This window comes from Lagenorhynchus albirostris, chromosome 3, assembly GCF_949774975.1.
Source record: "Lagenorhynchus albirostris chromosome 3, mLagAlb1.1, whole genome shotgun sequence".
Classification (NCBI taxonomy): domain Eukaryota; kingdom Metazoa; phylum Chordata; class Mammalia; order Artiodactyla; family Delphinidae; genus Lagenorhynchus; species Lagenorhynchus albirostris.
In genome coordinates this window covers 44,010,574-44,016,421 of record NC_083097.1, presented here as the reverse complement: position 1 = coordinate 44,016,421, position 5,848 = coordinate 44,010,574, and the positions used below count along the sequence as shown (strand labels likewise).

Here is a 5,848-nt window from a genome sequence, read left to right as displayed (position 1 = left end):
TAAAAATCACCATGCTATGCACAATAATAGTGCAATAAAACCCACAGGGCTTATGGGAAAAGATGCGCTCAGGGAGACAACACTCCAAAACCTCACCAGTGACACATTAAAAAAAAAAGATATAAGAACCTAATAAAAACGGTAGCGCAGTTTTACACATGTTAAATGGTTAAGAAATTTATAAGTAACCTCTTTTCTGGCTGGAATCATGGAGGGTATAGAAGAGAAGGGAAAAAAGTTTCTTCTATGCCCGATACGATCAAGAAAAAGCAAAGGAATTTTGCAGAGCTGAAGATCATGCACCTGAGAAAGAAGTTTGCCCAAAAGATGCTTCAAAAGGCAAGGAGGAAGCTTATCTATGAAAAAGCTAAGCACCATAATAAGGAAAATAGGCAGATGTACAGAAGTGAGATTTGACTGGCAAAGATGGCAAGAAAAGTGGGTAACTTCTGTGTAACTCTAGAACCCAAATGAGCATTTGTCTTCAGAATCAGGGTATCAACGGTGTGAGCCCAAAGATCTGAAAGGTGTTCCATCTTCTTTACCTTTTTCAGCTCCTCAATGGCACCTTTGTTAAGCTCAGTAAAGCTCAGTTAACATGCTGACTGTGGAGCCATATACTATATGGGATACCTGAAACAGATCAGTAAAAGAATTGATCTACAAGTGCAGTTATAGCAAGATCAACAAGAAGGTGATTGTCCCAACAGATAACACTTCGACTGCTCGATCTCTTGGTAAATAGGATATCATCTGCATGGAGGATCTGATTCATGAGACCCATACTGTTGGAAAATGCAAACTTCTTCCTGTGGTCTTTCAAATTATCTTCTTCATAAGGTGGAATGGAGAGAAAGGCATTGCATTGTGTAGAAGGCAGAGCTGCTGGCAACAGGGGAGACCGGATCAACAGGCTTCTTAGAAGGATGAACTATGGTGCCTCCCATGATTATTTTTATAATCTGGTCAGTTAACAAACAATGACTGCTTTCAAGTTGAAAAAGAAAAGGAAATTCATAAATAATACAATAAATATGTTACTTTACCTTAAAAAAGATTTGAAATTTGTTTGAGGGAGTAGGCATTGGAAGGGTTGCAGCTTGTAATTCATTGTACAGTGGTAGGAAGGTAAGTTATCTAAAATCAGAGGAAAAATTTTAACACCAGATGTGGATGGGCACAACGCAACATACACAGTAAACTGAGGTAGCTGGTAGATATCTGAGGAGAGCGTGTGTGTGCATTTTGTGTATTCCCAGGCGCCTCAGTTCAGCTGGCTGGATGATTTTCTGCTTTCACCTCGTGTTTCTTGCTCATAAGATCTCACATAGGCCAAGGCAAATTTCCATTATACTCATATGTTGTTTCCTAATATATCAATCACATTGGAACAAATTTGTGTTTTCAAGACAAGCATTATAGCAGACCTGACTGTACCTGTGAGGAGTTCACTTCAGAAGTAATGGTTTTAAGTTGCCTAGATTCTGAGGGTAGCCAGGAGAGCATTACTGCCCTACAAGGAGTATTGTCTAAGAGGGTTTGGGGACTGGAAAATATGAAGGTAAATGTAGTGGTGTTCCCTTCTATCTTCATGGCCATCCACATGGCCATGAAGGAACTCAGCATCTCATAGGTATTGTGTTATTCCATATTTTCATAGACTAGCCTAGATTAACAATTACCCAAGGGTTTAGGTTAGCTAGATGAAGAAAAATAAATAGCATTAGAGTAAGCTTCAGAGGACTCACATTTTATTCTTAGCTCTGCAAGCTGTGTGACCTAAGGCAAGTCCCTTTATTTCGCTTGGATTCATTTCCTCATCTGTAAAATAAAGAAATTGGACTATTTCATCTCTTGAAGATTCCTCCTGGCTCCAATATCATGTGACTCTGAGGCTTTCTATGTTGATTAAATGCAGAGAAAATGAACAGTTTTCGACCTCTTTCAAACTCTCCATGTGGCTCAGCAGTTTTTTTTTTTTCTCATCCCAGGTTGTCTTCCTTGATTATTTCCCAAAGTGAAAATTCCAAATTGTTATTATTCTCAATCTCTGTTTCCACCAACAGATGGAATTTACTGAGGCAGATCAAGTCTGAGCTCGCAAAACTCCTTTGTTTATTTTGTTAACAGCTTTATTGAAGTAAAATTGACGTACAATAAGCTGTACATATTTAAAGAATACAATTTGATAAGTTGTGACATGCGCATACAGCCATGAAACCATCACCACCATCAAGGTAATGAACATATCCAACACCCACAAAGGTTTGCTCGTGCCCCTTGTAATCTCATCCTCCTGCTTCCTCCCCATATACCCAGGCAACCGATCTGCTGTCCTTCATTAGAGACTAGTGCATATTTTCTAGAATGTTATGTAAATGGAATCATCAGTCTGTACTGTTGTTTTGTCTGACTCCTTTCACTCAACCTAATTATTTTGAGATCCATCCATATTCCTTTTGTTAAGAAACAGGAGAAAAAAAAAGGAGCCAGGTAGTAGTCTATCATATGGCTATACCACAATTTGTTTATCCATTCACCTGTTGATGGACATTTGGGTTGTTTCCAGGTTTTCAGCCATTATATATGACTGCTATAAATATATTTTTTAAAAGTCTTTGTATGGACATATGTTTTGACTTCTCTTGGGTAAACACTTAGGAGTCGAAAGGCTGGATCACATATGGAAAGTGTATGTTTCACTTTTTAGAAACCACCCAACTATTTTCCAAAGTGGCTATACCATTTTACATTTCTATCCACGCTACATGAAAATTCCAGTTCTTCCATATCCTTGTCAAAACTTAGTATGGTCAGTGGTTTTAATTTTTGCCATTCTAATAGGTATGTAATGATCCTTTAATTTGTATTTTCCCAATGACTGAAAATGTTGAGCATCTTTTCATGTGCTTATTTTCCATCTGTTTATCTTCTTTGGGGAATGTCTGTTCAAATACTTTGCCCAATTTAAAAAATTGAGTTGTTTTCTATTTACTGAGTTTTCTGTAAATTGCAGTAAAATACACGTAACATAAAATTTACCATCGTAACCATTTTTACGTGTACAGATCAATGGCATTAAGTACTTTCACATCGTTGTGCTACTATCACCATCATCCATCTCCAGAACTCTTTCATCTTGAAAAACTGTAACTCTACCTATTAAATAATAACTGCCCAGTTCTCCCCAACCCCAGCTCTGGAAACCACCATTTTTCTTCTTATCTCTACGAGTCTGACTACACTTCAGTATCTCGTATGATTGGAATCATCTGGTGTTTGTCTTTTTGTGACTGGCTTCTTTCACTTAGCATAATTCCTTCAAGATTCATCTACACTGTAGCATGTGTCAGGATTTCCTTTCTTTTTAAGGCTGAGTAATATTTCATTGTATGTATATACCACATTTTTCCATTCCTTTGTTGATGGACACTTGAGTTGCTTTCACTTTTTAAAAATTAATTAATTTTTGGCTGCGTTGGGTCTTTGTTGCTGCACCCAGGCTTTCTCTAGTTGCTGCAAGCGGGGGCTCCTCTTTTGTTGCGGTGCGTGGGCTTCTCATCGTGGTGGCTTCTCTGTTTCGGAGCACAGGCTCTAGGCATGCGGGCTTCAGTAGTTGTGACACGCAAGGACTTAGTTGCTCCGCGGCATGTGGGATCTTCCCCAACCAGGGCTCAAACCCGTGTGCCCTGCACTGGCAGGCAGATTCTTAACCACTGCGCCGCCACCAGGGAAGTCCCTGCTTTCACTTTTTGGCTTACTGTGAATAACGGGCTATATATGAACACAAATGTAGAAATATCTTTTTCAGTCCCTGCTTTTAATTACTGAGTTCTGAGAATTCCTTATATATTATGAATACAAGACCTTTATCAGAAATACGATTCACAAACATTTTTTCCTAGTCTTTTTAATTTTCTTAATGTATTTCAAAGAGAAGTTTTAAGTTTTGATTTAGTCCAGTTTATAATTGTTGTCTTTAGATCCAAGAAATTTTTGCCTAACTTGGGATCACAACGACTTGGGAACTTCTGGTTTTGTTTTTTATTTTTTCCCTGCAGAAAGCTTTATTGTTCCCACTTGGTCCAAAGCTCGGGAAAAGGCTCCAGGGTGGTTAAAATGATGCCTAGTGGCTGCAGAGAAAGGCTTCAGGCAGAAGCCCTGACAACAGAGGGGCTCCTCAAAGGCCGCTGGGCTCCAGAGGCTCTGAGTCGCGCTTGAGGGTGCGCCTTGAAAAGAAACTCGCCCAGCCCAACCTGGGGGCCAGGCCAGCCTGGGAGGTTAGTCAGGTGGTAGCCCATCTTCTTGATGAGTTTCACCTGCTCTTCTAGGACGTGGCTCTCCAGGAAGTCACAGAGGTGGGGTCTGCCGGGGCACGGACATGCAGATTCAAGTTCATCTACCTGAGAACGGCGGCTTCCATAACGTCCTGGGGTTTACGCCGCTTGAGATGGCATCTGCAGGTCCCGGAAGAGGGCGTGGCTGCTCTGCTCGTTTTGCATTTTCAAGAGCCGCTAGGCGCTCTCGCACTTCTGCTCCGCCAATTTGCGGAAGAAGGGGTCCGTGCCCTCCAGAGCCACATCCTTCCGGTGGAAATAGAAGCCCAAAGAGAGCTAAGTGCCCGCAGATGCATGTTGACCACGGGGTAGACGGTGGTCTCCACCTGGGTAGAATAATTCTGACGAATCTGGGAGCTCGTGGTGTTGGCTGGTCCTAGAGGCGGAGGGTAGCTAAGGGGTTGATTCTGATGGTTGCGACTGGAGAAAAGGTTGGAGGGTGCTACGAGGCTGGAGGAAAGGGCGTCCCTGGGCCTGTTCTGTCCAAACGCTACTGAAGCAAGAGACGGATCCACAGGACCCTCTGGCCTTGTGAACTGCGGAACTTCTGATAGACGTGTTTTACGACACATTTTATAGTTTCAGGTTTTAGGTTACAATTGGTACTATGATCCATTTTGAGTTAATCTTTTAAATGATACAAGGTGTGGATCAGAATTCATTTTTGTGTATAGGAATATCCAGTAGCTCCAGCATCATTTGTTGAAAACGCTATCTTTTCTTCACTGCATTGCTTTTGTATCTTTGTAAAAAGCAGTTATTCATATATGTGTAGGTCTCTTTGTGGACTCAGTCTATTTTACTGATCTGTTTGTCTTTCTTGATGCCACGCTATCTCGATTACTGTAGCTTTATGATGTCTTGAAATGAGGTAGCATTAGTCCTCCAATTTTGTTTTCCTTTTTCAAAGACACTTTGGCTTACTGTGAATTACCATATGAATTTTACAATCAGCTTGTCTGTTTCTACAAAAAAACTTGCTGGGTTTTGATTGGGATGGTATTGAAACTATAGATCAATTTGAGGAGAATTGACATCTTAACAATACTGAGTTTTCCATGAACACCGTACCTCTTCCATTTATTAAAGTCTTCCTTAATTTTTCTCAGCAATGTTTTATAGTTTTCATTGTACATAGCTTGCATATTTTTGGTCAGATTTATCCCTAAGTATTTCATATTTTTATGCTATTTTAAATGTAAATTAAATGTAAATTTTAATTCAATTTCTAATTGTTAATTGTATAGAAATACAATTGTTTTGTATATATTGATCTTGAGTCCTGCAACTTGCTAAAACTCATTTAGTTAATTAATTAATACAATTTTTAAAGGTTACTTTCCATTTACAGTTATTACAAAATATTGGCTATATTCCCTGTGTTGTGCAATACATCCTTGAGCCTATCTTACACCCAGTGATTTGTACCTCCCACTCCCCCACCCCTATATTGCCCCCCTGCCCCACTGGTAACCACTAGTTTGTTCTCTATATCTGTGAGTCTGCTTCTT

At 40.0% G+C, this 5,848-nt stretch overlaps 1 pseudogene; it reads left to right on the top strand.

The window, feature by feature from the left end:
- Window positions 1–208: 208 nt before the first annotated feature.
- Window positions 209–974, top strand: LOC132518310 (large ribosomal subunit protein uL30-like; annotated as a pseudogene).
- Window positions 975–5,848: the final 4,874 nt, after the last annotated feature.